At 49.3% G+C, this 13,870-nt stretch overlaps 1 protein-coding gene across 15 annotated transcripts in view; it reads right to left on the minus strand.

Moving 5' to 3' along the window:
- RBFOX3 (RNA binding fox-1 homolog 3) overlaps nt 1-13,870 on the minus strand; it is a 526,282-nt gene that overhangs the window by 478,638 nt on the left and 33,774 nt on the right. Inside the window, exon 1 of one of the 15 annotated variants that reach the window (XM_063799970.1) lies at nt 9,598-9,888. The exons of the other annotated variants lie outside the window; for them this stretch is intronic. The gene's annotated coding sequence lies outside the window, so the exon portion shown is untranslated. Of the gene's footprint in view, nt 1-9,597; nt 9,889-13,870 lie in introns of those variants that run through there. 15 annotated transcript variants of the gene reach the window in all.

The following is a 13,870-nucleotide window of genomic DNA, read 5'->3' on the forward strand; positions in this document are numbered from 1 at the left end:
CATTGTGTGTTAGCATTTTTTAAGTCTTTGCTAACAATCTGGGAAAAGAGGTGTTACGTTGTTGACATTGGTACAGGTTTGATTACCCGTGAGATGAGTTTCCTTTCCATATACTAGAGGAGTAGAATAGGTCTTCTCTTGCTCTTTTTTCTTGGCACATTTTTTTTCCTTTGGAGTTAAACCAATCCATCTTCAGTGCCTTGCCTGAATTCCCCACTGGCCGGGAGTCTAGGTCTGAGGGCGTCTTTTCGCTATTTGCTTGTGCAATACATGTTCTCCACCCACAGAGCTGGCATTTAATAAATATTTGTTGGGCAAACCAGAGGATGGAGTTGAGGAAGTTCTCCCCTGAGTCATAAAAGCATTCTTCATATAGACAAAAGCAACAAGAATAATGATTCTAAGAAAAATGTCTCCCATTAAGTGAGCACTAACTATGCTACGCACCCTATGCCAGGCTGAGTACTCTGCACATTTCATGGTTTTGCTTCCCCACTGTGACACTCAGCCCCAAAACAGATGGAGGACCTGCAGCTTCTTTGGGGTCAGTACCTTACCCAAGGTCACACAGGTAAGGAAAGAACCAGCATTTAAATCAGGCAAGGTGGCTTCTGGCTTTGCCCTGAGCCATCCCGCTCTCCCCCAAGCCCAAACCATCAGGCTCTTTTTGCCATGCAGCTCCCATTTGACTTCCTTTCATTCATTGAACAGTCCTTCCCTGTGCACTTTGAGCCAGATGAAACAGACAAGGTTCCCAATAGCAGCAAACCCAAAATGGCATTAATCATGCTGGGAAGAACACCATGAGCTGGTATAGTGGGAACCTGCCTGAAGGGGCAACATTCTCACCTATTACCTTGGCGAAGGTGGCATCTAGGGATAATGGCTGAGCTGGCCTTCCTGGCTGGTGGGGGCTGGTGTGCACATCTTAATAGGAGCCGAACCTTCCTGGAGGATGCCTTAGCAGAACGGTGCTGGAGCCTCAAGAACATTTATATTCCTTGACCCAGGAATTCTACTTCTAGGAATTGATCCTACAGAAATAATCAGAGGCGCAGACCAAGATTTATGTACAAGGAAGTTAATCACAGGATTATTTATAACGCAGAAAAAAACTGGAAACAACCCAAACAGCCGACAGTACAGGAAAGAGGAAACAAATTATGAATTTTGGGGACATCCACACCACAGACTAGTCAGCAGCCACTGAAGCATGTGGTTGTGGTAGAAGCTCAGTGGCTCACGCCTGTAATCCCAGCACTTTAGGAGGCTGAGGTGGGCAGATCACGAGGTCAGGAGTTCGAGACCAGCCTGGCCAATATGGTGAAACTCCGTCTTTACTAAAAAATACAAAAATTAGCCGGGCGTGCTGGCACACGCCTGTAGTCCCAGCTATTCAGGGGGCTGAGGCAGGAGAATTGCTTGAACCCGGGAGGTGGAGTTGCAGTGAGCAGAGATCACACCACTGCTCTCCAGCCTGGGCAACAGAGCGAGACTCTGTCTCAAAAAAAAAAAAAGAGTGATGCTCACCTTGTCATATTAAGTAAAAACAGGGTACAGACTATATATAAATATCATTCTAATTTTATTTTAAAATATGTATTTTTTTAAAAGACTGCTAGGAAATATACCAAAATGTTAAAGTAGTTATCTCTGGGTGGGAAGATTAAGGTAAGGTTATGATTGATTTTTGTTCCCATCTCTACCCTCTTCTGTGCTTTCTCTACTTTTTGCAAAGAGAAACTATTTACTATAAGCATAGAAAATATTTTTTAAGAAGCAAACAATACATTTAGGACCTTTTTTTTTTTTTTTTTTGAGACAGAGACTCGCTCTGTTGCCTAGGCTGGACTGCAACAGCATGATCTCGGCTCACTGCAACCTCTGCCTCCCAGGTTCAAGCGATTCTCCTGCCTCAGCCTCCCAAGTAGCTGAGATTACAGGCATGCACTACCACACCCAATAATCTTTTTGTATTTTTAGTAAAGATGGGGTTTCACCGTGTTGGTCAAGGCTGGTCTCGAACCCCTGACCTCAAATGATCCGCCCACCTTGGCTTCCCAAAGTGCTGGGGTTACAGGTGTGAGCCATCATGCCCAGCCTAGCACATCTATTTTTTGGCAATAGAATTCATTTTGGAGTCTTACTTGATTAATCAAAGTCCTTTTAAAGTAGGGCATAAAGATCTTAACATAACACCCTGGCAGTGCCCTATCTGAGAAAGGGTAGAGCAGGGTCTCCTCCTTTCTTCTGCAGACAATACTTCTATGAATGCAACCCAAGACCACTCTGCATTTTGGATACAGCTCTGTCACACTGCTGGCTCACGCTACAGCTTGCTAAGTCATACATGCAACCACCCAGCTCTGTCTCACCATCACAGGCTTGGAGAGCTTGGCTATTTGGACCCCAGTATTTTGGGTTCTACTAAATTGTATTTTGCTAGCTTCACCCTACCATTCTGACTGTCGAGATATATTTAGATCCTAAGCTTGTCTACGAAGCACTCTCACCAATCCTTCCAGCTCCCTGTCATCCTCGGATTTAATAACTCTGCCACCTGCGCCCCATCCGAGACATCAGCAGCCACAAGGAACAGGGAGAAGGTGCTGATAGAGCCCTATGGCACATCTCTAGAGACCTCCCTCTGTGTTTCTTCTACTTGCTAATCAGCTTTCATTTGTTATTCAACCAATTACGAATGATGAATGAGCCCTCCCTTTGCGTAAGCATGTCTTGCCATAGTCCCTATTTAAGCCTCACCAGGCTGGGCCTGGGGTCTCCACTCGTCCACTGTAAGAAGCGGCCAGCGCTAAAGAGCCTTCCTCAGTAGCTCCGTCCTTCATCACCATGGTCCTGCAGCTCCAGGGGGACTCTCAGGTGCATGCAGGAAAACTGGTAAGACCAGCTTTGGCCCAGCACTGCATCCATCCATGTGCTGTGCATCCTGGGGTGGGCCAGGGGACGGGGGAAGAGCTGAGGTCCACAGCAGATCCTAAAGCTAAACCGCCAGAACCCCAGTCCTTCCATGCTTTGAGGAAAGTCTTCCAACGATGGACAGAATCAGCCAGTGGAGGTGAGGCTGTGCTGGGTCCCCAACAACCCAGGCCACTCCAGCCAAGATGCTGACCTGCCTGTGGGCCTAGGGCACTGTGGTTGCCCTCAACCCCAGAGGCAGAAGCCTTGCTTGCCACTGTTCATAACCAGTATCTGTGGTTCATTCGTTCTGTGGGACATCCAGCACCTTCAGCCGAGCATTGCCCCAGAGGGGACACGAGGCAGTTACAATGGCTGGGCCCTGGCACCTGATGGGACAGGTCCAAGCCCCATCCGGCAAGGCAAGAGTCACCAGCAATTTGCTTCACTTGTTCTTAAGCAAATTACCTGGTTCATGTGCACCTCTGTTCTCTTCTTTGTAAAATGAGGTCACAATAAATTCTTGTTAATGGAAGTCACCCTGCAACCGAGGACTCACTCCTCCTATCTAGCTGCAATTTCATGTCTGTTAACCAACTTCCTTCCATCTTCCCCTTCCCGTTCTCCTTCCCAGCCTCAGAATCCTCTCTGCTTCCATGAGCTCAACTCTTTTGAGTTCCCACATATGAGTGAGAACATGTGCTATTTTTTTTCTTTTTCTTTTTCTTTTTCTTTTTGAGACAGGGTCTCACTCTGTCGCCCAGGCTGGAGTGCAGTGGTGTGATCTCGGCTCACTGCAACCTCCACCTCCCAGGTTCAAGCGATTCTCCTGAGTCAGCCTCCCTAGTAGCTGGGATTATAGGTGCCCACCACTATGCCCAGCTAATTTTTGTATTTTTTGGTAGAGATGGGGTTTTACCATGTTGGCCAGGCTGATCTTGAACTCCTGACCTTAAGTGATCTGCCCGCCTTGGCCTTCCGAAGTGCTGGGATTACAGGCGTGAGCCACCGCACCCAGCCAGGATTTACCTTTCTGTGCCTGGCTTATTTCATTTAACATGATGTCCTCCAGATTCATCCGTGTTGCCATAAATGACAGGTTTCCCTGATTTGATCATTACACACTGTATATATGCATCAAAATATTGCTTTGTATCCCATAAATATGTACAGCTATTATGTGTCAACTAAAAATAAAGGGAATAAGTAAATAAATAAACTAGGTGACTCCTTGTCCGTACCTCTTAGGGCTGTCGTAAGGATTCGCTGAGATGCTACGTGCCAAGTTCCTGGCAGGGAAGAGCGATCTTTAACAGAGTCCTTGCTGGGACTCCATCTCCAGGCTCTCCAAGCCAGGGCTAGCCAAGTCAAATCAATAAAGAAAACCCTCTTTTCTTCCAATTCAACACATTCAGAATTTGAAAATCAATTTGAAATTCATATAAAAGAACCTGCCTGACCTTTACCTCTGCACTGTCTATTAAGAGATGGTTTGCAGACCAAATCAATGATGTAAAGTCTCCTGGAACCCTTCTAGGATGCTCCCAGAACAGCATGGGTGCCCGCTCTCCAGTGACAGTCACACTGTGTGTACTTGCGCTGGGTACTTCTTATCTTCCAGAGCAATAGCCTGCTGGAAGGAGTGTGAGCTCACCTTTCCCTCACCCCTGCCAGCCCCCAAGCTGGGGTGACACACATCTAGAGTACAAAGACTTTATCTGGTCTTGGAAGCAAACATCCAAGGCCCCCACTAAGCAACACTGTGCTGTAAACTCAATACCGATACCACAAGCAAGTCCATGTGCTGAGAGAACAGAGAACCGATTCCTTTTATCACACAGCCTGAGCATCTCAAATCTGAAAATCCAAAATGCTCCAAAATCTAAAACTTTGTGAGCACTGACATGATGCTCAAAGCAAATGCTCACTGGAGCATTTTGGTTCTTGGATTTTTAGGTTTGAGACACTCAACTGATAAGTATAAAGCAAATATTCCAAAATTTTAAAAAAAATCCTAAATCTGAAATACTTCTGGTCCCAACCATTTCGGATAAGGGATATGCAACTGGTAGGCAAACTTCTGCTGGTTCCCCTGACTCCCACCACAACTAAAGCTGGGGGTAATGCCCCTTCTTCAATGTTTCTCCAGTGCTGGGGGCCACCCACCCACAGCACCCTCCATACATTCCAAAGAGGTGATTCCTCCTCATGAGAGCCTGGGAAGACTCAAGAGACCCCCATGCCCCGTATGGTGAAAAAAGGCTAATTTCCCAGCTCCGCCCCCATTTAAAAAATCCTTCGCTCTGAAGGCGACTGGTTGGCCCATAAGCCAGATTCCTGTGTCCCACTCACCACCACCAAGGGCAAACTGGCCAGACCCCCAGGACCTGCTCCGTGGAAAGCACTTGAGTCAGCGAGACCCCTGCCGCCCCACCTCCCAGAGCTCCGGCCCCAGTGAGGATGTGCTGAGAGGTGATGGGGGCTACCTCCCCGCTAGATGCTTAGGTATCTGCCTTCTCCTCAACCCACCCACCTTGAGGAATACCCCCACTAGCCTCTCAGGTAGGTTTCTTTATTCTTGTTTTAGGGGATTTTTTTCATTGTGGAAACATCTATAGCAAAAAACAAAAACAAAAACAAAAAAACCTTACCATTTCAAACCATTTTTCAGTGTACAATTCAGTGGCCTTAATTACATATCAAATGTTGTGCACCCATGACTATGACCCACTTCCAGAACTTTTCTATCACCCCAAACAGAAACTCCATGCCCATTAAACAATAGCTCCCCACTCCCCCCAAGCCCTGGCAACCACTCGTCTACCCTCTGTATGGATTTGTATTCCAGTTATTTCATATAAATGGAATCATGCAATGTGTGGCCTTTTGTGTCTGGCTTCTTTCACTCAGCACATCATTTTTAGGGTTCATCCATGCTGTAGCCTGTCAGAGCTTCATTCCCTTCTATGGCTACGTACTATTCCATTGTGTGGATATACTACATTTTGTTTGCCCACTCACCTGTTGACGGACCTTTGGGCTGTTTCACTATTGTGTGGTGAATGATGATGCAGTGAACATTGGCATACAAGTATCTGTGTCCTTGTTTTCAATTCCTTTGGGTATATGTCAGTAGATTTCTTTCTTTAATCTGCCAACCTGCAGATTAAACCTGCAGATTAAATAAATGCCAACCTGCATTTATTCCATTTGCTGTTACTTAGCGGGGCCTGCTGCAAACATTGTACCAGATGCAAGATATTCTGGTGGCCAAGGTCAATATCTAAGAGTGTTCGGATGGATGGAAAGATAGAAAATCGATGGATGATGGATAAGAGATGGATGGTGTATGAACAGATGAATTATGGATGGATGGTGAACGGGCAGATGGATAGTAGAGAAGGAATGGACAGATGGATTATGGATGGATGGATAGGTAGATTATGGATAGATGGTAGATGGATGAATGGCAAATGGACAGATGGATAATAGATGGATGGTAGATGGATAGGTGGATTACAGATGGATGGTAGATGGATGGATGGATGAATTATAGATGGATGGTATATGAACAGATGAATTATGGATGGATGGTGAATGGGCAGATGGATAGTAGAGAAGGAATGGACAGATGGATTATGGATGGATAGGTGGATTACAGATAGATGGTGGATGGATGAATGGTAGATGGACAGACGGATAATAGATGGATGGTAGATAGAAGATGGATAGATGGATTATAGGTGGATAGATGGGCAGATGGATAATATATGGAGGATAAATGGGTGGACAGATGGATGGACAGACATCACAGCCACATTGCTCCTCCCTTCCCCCTACTGACTGGCACAGCAGCAGTCTAAGAACTTCTGAGCGGGCCTGCCTTCATTTGTCTCAAAACTTGTCTGTATCTGAGTAATGTTTCCCACCAACAGTGTTGGCTGCCACTAGCTCTCAAGCCCTCCTGTCCCTTAGGGTCACCTGGACAGCATTTCCAAAGTGACACTTACAGACCCCACCCCTGGGGACCCTGACTCCACACTCTAGGGTGGAGTCACAGTCAGTGCTATTCATGAACTCTCGGGTGGCTCAGGGGATCGGCCAGGGCTGGGAACCCCCGATGCAGGGCTCACGTCTTTCCAGGAGTGGGCCTGTGGGCTGGGCTGTTTTGCATGCCTTGCAATAGCTGTGGGTTGCTTTTAAAAAATAGAATGTCATGTCTCAGGAAGGATGAAGAAACCTGTAAATCACAGATAAGAGACTCTTACTGAAGGATGGGGGGGGCGCCCCGGGAGAAAAGAATTTTTTATAAAATAGAGTGGCAGGGAGGAGGAGTGAGGCCAAAAATGCTGCAATGAAGTTAATCTATTAGGTAATTATTGTAATGCCAGCTCCACGTCCCCGGCCCTGGCCTAGCTGTCATTTAACTCGTTGAAAAGGATGTTTCTCATTACTGGAATTTTACCCTTTGGACTAACAATCTGGTGGCATCAGGCATTCAAGATTCTTAAGGAATCCCAGGGTCCCCTAGCATCTCTGGGTTCTTGAAAGAAGTCAGCATTGTGGTTTCCAAATATCCCCAAATCAAGAAAATGGCAGAGCCTGCCCGAGAGCCAGCAGATTATGGTCCTTGCTGTACAGCTGACCCCTGAGCAGAGCCCTGACCTGGCCTCTGTCAAGCCTGGCTAGGACAGGCTACGGCCAGGCCTCCCTCTCCCTTCTGCCTATGCCTGCGGGTGCCATCTCCTCCCCACTGCCAGCCCAGAGTCTTCCTCGAGGCCCCATCATAAAAGAAGTGTCATAAGTGTTTTTCATCTGCTTTGGTGTCCCCACTCCCACCCCCCGCCCCACCAACCACTCTCTTCCATCACAGAAATTCAGATTTAAATGGAAGTGTACCAGGTTAATTTGATCAGGTTGTCTTAAACCTGGAGTCTCAAATTTGTGATCTACAGTTTTAATTAAGCTTTGAATCTCCACTGCAGGATCTCACGTTATCTTGCTGCATCGCACCAAGCAAGGGTGGTGGGTCAGGACGCAGCCGACCTGGCCAAGACTGGATGTTCGTGAACTTGCTGCAGGGGGTCTGGCTTCCTCTTCCTGCTCCTTGAGTAGACTCTAATCCAAGGATCCCTCAAGGAGGGAATGGGGTAGGCAACAGGAAGGCCTGTGGTGGCGACAATAGAATGGGCAGAAGACTGTGCCTATGAGCCCCCCGGGTGTGGCCTGCTCACCTCCCCCCAGCGTCCTATCTCACTGCCGACCCCTCACCTGCAGGACTTTTGTCATAAGAAGGTGATTTGCTGGGAGCCATCGGGTGCAGACACTACCTGGTGCTAAGTATTCTCTCATTTAACCCTCCTGGCCATCCCGAGAGGCGGGTGTTATTATCACTCCTCCCATCTTATACACGGGGAAACTAAGGCATCAAGAGGCTGTTTGACTTGCCCAGGGTCACACAATTAGGGCAGTGGGGACTGGGCTGGGATTCAGGTCCCCCTGCAGCCTGACACAGAGCCCCTAACACACCTGCTGCCCAGACCATGGTCCATTTGGTGCTCAGACCAGGGCATTCCCCTGCCCCTGGCAGTGAGTCTTTAGGGCAGCATCGCCCCTCCACCCGGCTTAGCCATCCCTGAACCCACAGTCCTTGGGGCACCTGGAGTGGCTTCTCCCCAGGCAAGGTCCCTGTGTCCAGGAGCTCATTGTGGCCCCAGTGCCTAACACCCAGCAGGTGCCCACCCACCATGCACACCCATGGATGAAGCCGAGGCCGATCCCACCGCTCTTGCCCCTTCTCCCAGACCCCTCCCACCCGAGCTCTGCCCACCAGGCCTCCCTGGTGGATCCCGAAGGCCTTCAGCCCTCTCAACAGGGTGGGGGGAGGGAGGGGGAAGGGGAGCCAAGCTGAAGGCACTGGGAGCTGAGCCCTTTCCCCGGAGGTGGCCCCAGGTGAGTACCACAGTCTTAAGTATTTATTAACAAAGGCAGGAGGGCAGCCAGCCTGTCTGATTACTTTATGGCCTACAGCGGTTTGCAAACGTGCATGTTTCCTGAGGCTCATTGTCTCACAGCAAAGACCTGGGGAAGCTCAGCTGCTCATTAGGGCTCTGAGGACCAGAATAATGGCCACGCTGCAGGGACGCAGAGGCTGGCCACCCGTGCTGCCCTGAGGTGCCTTCCGGATTCCCCACCCACCCTCACCCCATGCAGGCTTGCCAAATGTGGCAGATAAGACAGCATAGCCAGTAAAACACTAATTCCAGAGAGAAGGCAAAACAATTATAGGATAAGTATATCCCGTGCAATCTTTGGGACACACTCATACTAAGCAATTATTGTGTATCTGCAATTCCAGTTTACCTGGGCGTCCTGGGTACACCTGGCAGCCCTGCCCCTACGGCACCTGACACCTTTCCTGCTTATGCCTCAGGCATTTCCTCTTCTTTCTGTCCCCTCTCCCTGAAGATTCCCAGAGGGGCAAGAGCCAAGCCCAGCCACTCTAGAAGTCACCCTCTCCAAAGCGCAGCAGCAGAGCCACTGGAAATACTTCCTCCAAGCCTGAGACAGATGAAAAGGAGAGAAAGACCAAGGCCGCGGGGAATGAAGGCAGAGGGAGCTGGGCATCGAGACTGGGCTCTGGAAGGAGCTGCACACAGCACTGCATCCACACACACCCACCTGTGGGACGCCTCTGGGCTATGCAGTCCCCAGCCGTGCTTTGAGGCCTTTCAATCTTGCAGGACCTCGTGCAGCCTGGAGGAGGGGCTTCCAGGCTGAGCACTGGGAGCCCACGGCCCTGGAGACACTCTCTGGTCTGCAGAGGGGCTCCAGGCAAGGAGAGAGGCCCTTCAAGGCTTTCACCCTGACTTCCCCAGCACGGGAAGAACAGGCACCTGTCCCTTTAACAAGCCCTCTCCATCCTACAGCTGCGGCCACTTGACGTGAATGATTGCTGCTGAGAACCTCATCTGGGATTTTCCAATGCGATGATTCAAGCCTAGCTGTGTTCAAAAACCTCCCCTTCCGCCTTGCCATCTTCCTCTGGAATGTTCTGTCCCCTCCCCTCCCCCCGGCATCACCTGCCTCCAATCTCCATCCTACTTGGAGTTTTTCTCTCTGAATCTGCCCAGTGGGGGGAGGGTGCCTAAAGCAGAGCCAGGCGGGCACGTTCACCAGCTGGAGAAAGACAATGCCTCCTTCTCCTCCCTGGCTCAGGACAACATTCTCTAGGAATAAACTAAACTGCGGAGGTGGGAAACCAGGCGGGGAGGAGAAAAACAGAAACTCCAGCTTCTCCACCCATGAAGAAGGGGTGCGAGCCCCCAGGGGTGGGCTGCCCACTGGAGAAGGTGGGCTGGCCCTCAAGGGAGTGGGTCAGCAAGGAAGGGATCCAAAAGGAGAAATCTGAGGGGTTGTTTAAAAAGTCCTCACGGAGAAGTTACAGAAGGTGGATCTTCATCCCTCTCAACCCTTAGGATTCAGGGTCCCCTTGTCAAAGGGAGGAGGGAATATGTCAGCGGCGTTTGAACCAGAGCAACTCCATCTTGAATAGGGGCTGGGCAGAATGAGGCTGAGGCCTGCTGGACTGCATTCCCTGGACATTAAGGCACTCTTAGTCACAGGATGAGACAGGAGGTCAAGTGATACAGGTCACAAAGTCCCAGCTGCTAAAACAGGATGCGGTAAAGAAGCCGGCCAAAACCCACCAAAACCAAGATGGCGATCAAAGTGAACTCCAGTCATCCTCACTGCTCACTGTGCGGTAATTATAATGGATTAGCTGCTAAGAGACACCCCCCCACCAGCACCATGACAGTTTACAAATGCCATAGCAACATCAGGAAGTTACCTTGTACCGTCTAAAAAGGGGAGGAACCCTCAGGTCCGGGAAATTCCCATCCTTCTTCCAGAAAACTCATGAATAATCCACCCCTTGTTTAGCATGTAATCAAGAAGTAACTATAAGTATACTCCGTTGGGTAGCCCATGCCGCTGCTCCGCCTATGGAGTAGCCATTCTTTTATTCCTTTACTTTCCTAATAAACTTGCTTTTCACTTTAAAAAAGAAAAAAGGCTTCACAGGTTCGCTGAGTGAGAGCGTGGTGAGCCACTGCCACGCTGGTGCCAGAGACAGGCCAGGGTCCAGCCTCCCAGGTGGTACCCAGAGCCCTCCTCAAACTGTCACATGTCCCCCAGCCACATGGGGATCTCATTGAAGGGCAGGTTCTGAGTCAGCAGGTCTGGGCCAGGCCTGAGTTTGCATCTCTAACCAGCTCCTGCGTGATGCCGCTGCTGGTCCAAGGATCGCACTTTGAGTGGCACAGTGGTTCCCAACTTTGAGTGCATACTGGAACCAGCCAAGGAGTTTCAAAATGACTGCTGCCCTGGGGTCTACCCCCTAGGTTCTGAAGGCAGCCTGGGTATGGGGGCTGTGAAGCCCCCCAGGCGATTCCAACATGGAGCCTGGGCCCAGAACCCCTGATCTAACAGGAAAGGCGCTGGTTCAACGCACACCCAGCAATTAGTTATGAATTACAGCATGGATGTCCTGCAGACAAGGACAGGTATGAAACGCTGTGAGGGCATGCAACGGGGAAATGGGGGCTCTTGAGTTAAGGGGCAGGAACGAGTACATGGGATAGGGGGGCAGAGTGAGGGAGACAAAGGGGCCCCTTTCCAGGGCCCTGAGGCCAGGGAAGACAAGGTGCTAAGAACTCCGGGAGGCCACAGAGCTACGATGGAAGTGGGTCGAGGTGCAGGGGCAGCCAGCAGGGCTGGGGGATGGACCTCATGCCATAGGTAGGAGCTCCGTCTTCCAAAAGCCACGGGAAGCCCTTTGAAGTGTTTTGAATATAGTAGTGACAAGGTCAGCCTTCGGCTTAGAGAAACTGGTTGGAGGGAAGTGCACAGGAAGAAGAAGGAAGACAGTCGTTTAAGTCCCTGTCACTCACCCTTTGAAAAAGCCATTCTAAATGAGGCTAAAAATTGAACAACTAGGGCACCTCTGTCTTAGCACTAAACATGGGGTCAAGGCACTTCCGACTTCTGAGAAAGAGCTAAGTCCTTGCCCGGGGCAGCCTGCCAGAGCAAATCTAGCCCTAGGCCCAACACATGCTATTTTTAGTCTGGCCCCTCCCCATAAGGCTGCAAATTATTTCATGGTATTCCTGTGATAGTAGCAAGCCCACCCCCTCGGTTAGGCTGAAACCACTGATCCAAACCAAACTTCCAAGCAAAAGTCGCCAGTCCTGTTGGGAGCTTGGAGGGATGCTGTGCTGGTCAGTGTTGTGTCCACATGGCCAGACCATAGTCTCTAGGGATTAAGTCCAACATGAATCTGGGTGTTGCTGAGATAATATTTGGTCGTTGTGGTGAACATCTCCAATCAGCTGCCTTCAGTACAGGAGATGAGCCTCCAGAAGGTGGATGGGTAGGTCCCAACCAATCAGCTGAAGGCCTGAAGAGCAGAAACTCAGGCTTCCCAGAGAAGAAGAAATTCTTGCCTGAAGACTGCAGCACAAATCCTGCCTGTCCTAGGAATTTCAGACTTGCCAACACCTGTAATCATGTGAACAAATTCCTTAAAATAAATCTCTTGATAGATGGAGATATGGAGGTGGAGATGGAGATGATGAAGAAGATGAAGATGGAGATCACAGAGATGATGGAGATGATGGAGAAGCTGGAGATCATGAAGATGATGGAGAAGATGGAGATCATGAAAATCATGGAGAAGATGGAGATGATGAAGAAGATGGAGATGATGGAGAAGGTGGAGATCATGGAGAAGATGGACATCATGGAGAAGGTGGAGATGATGGAAAAGTTGGAGATGATGAAGAAGATGGAGATGATGGAGAAGTTGGAGATGATGGACATGATGGAGATGATGGAGAAGGTGGAGATCATGAAGAAGATGATGGACAGGTTGGAGATAATGGACATGATGGAGATGATGGAGAGGTGGGAGATGATGGAGAAGTTGGAGATGATAGAGAAGGTGGAGATGATGAAGAAGATGATAGAGAAGATGGAGATCATGCAGAAGATGGAGCTGATGGAGATCATGGAGATGATGGAGAAGATGGAGACCATGGAGAAGATGGAAATGATGGAGAACATGGAGAAGATGGAGATGGAGATGGGTAGAGACAGCCTACTGGTTCTGTTTCTCCAGAGAACCCTGACTGATACAGGTGCCCACAGCTCTGGTCCCAGACACTTGTAGTCCCCTCCCACCTGGCTATGGCTTGATGTTTCCTGCTGTCCACCTTTCTATCTTAAAAATGGGGTTCCTGAGAGCCCCAAAACCCAGACCCCAAAGACCTGACTAGGATGGAGGGGGATTACTCAAGCCTATAGAGCCCACACACAGACAGCTCACAGCATGGAGGTCTCACTCTGGACTTTTCACTCTCCAGACCCCCATCCCAGCCTTGCCCTCAAACCCCAAGAAGTGATCTTGGCTTTGATGAAGATGGACAGAGCCAGTGCAGGACGTGTCTGTCTTCCAATGACCAAGATCTAAACTTTCCAAAAGCTAGATTTCCGACAATTCTGGCTAGAACTGAAAAGTAGTGGGTGAGTAAGACATTGGAGAACCTGGTGGGGTGCAGGATCACTGAGGGAGTCAGGCACCATGAACGGGGCAAATGGCACCCTCCATGGGGAAGCAACGAGGCCCTGAAGATGGAAGAAAGTGAGCAATTCTTCACACGCACGGGCAGACTCAATTCGGCAGGGGAAATGCACCAGAGGAAAAAGCAGCAATGTCAAAAATGTCTCTAAGCTTGATTATTTAAACATTTATCATCAAACTTGAAGAAATAAACTCAAAGGCCATTTTAATGACATACACGGGGACAAGAAAAGCATTTGTGTTTCCAGTGCCAAGTTCCCTTGCATGAGCGACAGAAGTTTCTGCAAGTACAGTCAAAGGTGATGGGCGCAC

This window comes from Pan troglodytes, chromosome 19 (assembly GCF_028858775.2).
Source record: "Pan troglodytes isolate AG18354 chromosome 19, NHGRI_mPanTro3-v2.0_pri, whole genome shotgun sequence".
Taxonomy (NCBI): Eukaryota; Metazoa; Chordata; class Mammalia; order Primates; family Hominidae; genus Pan; species Pan troglodytes.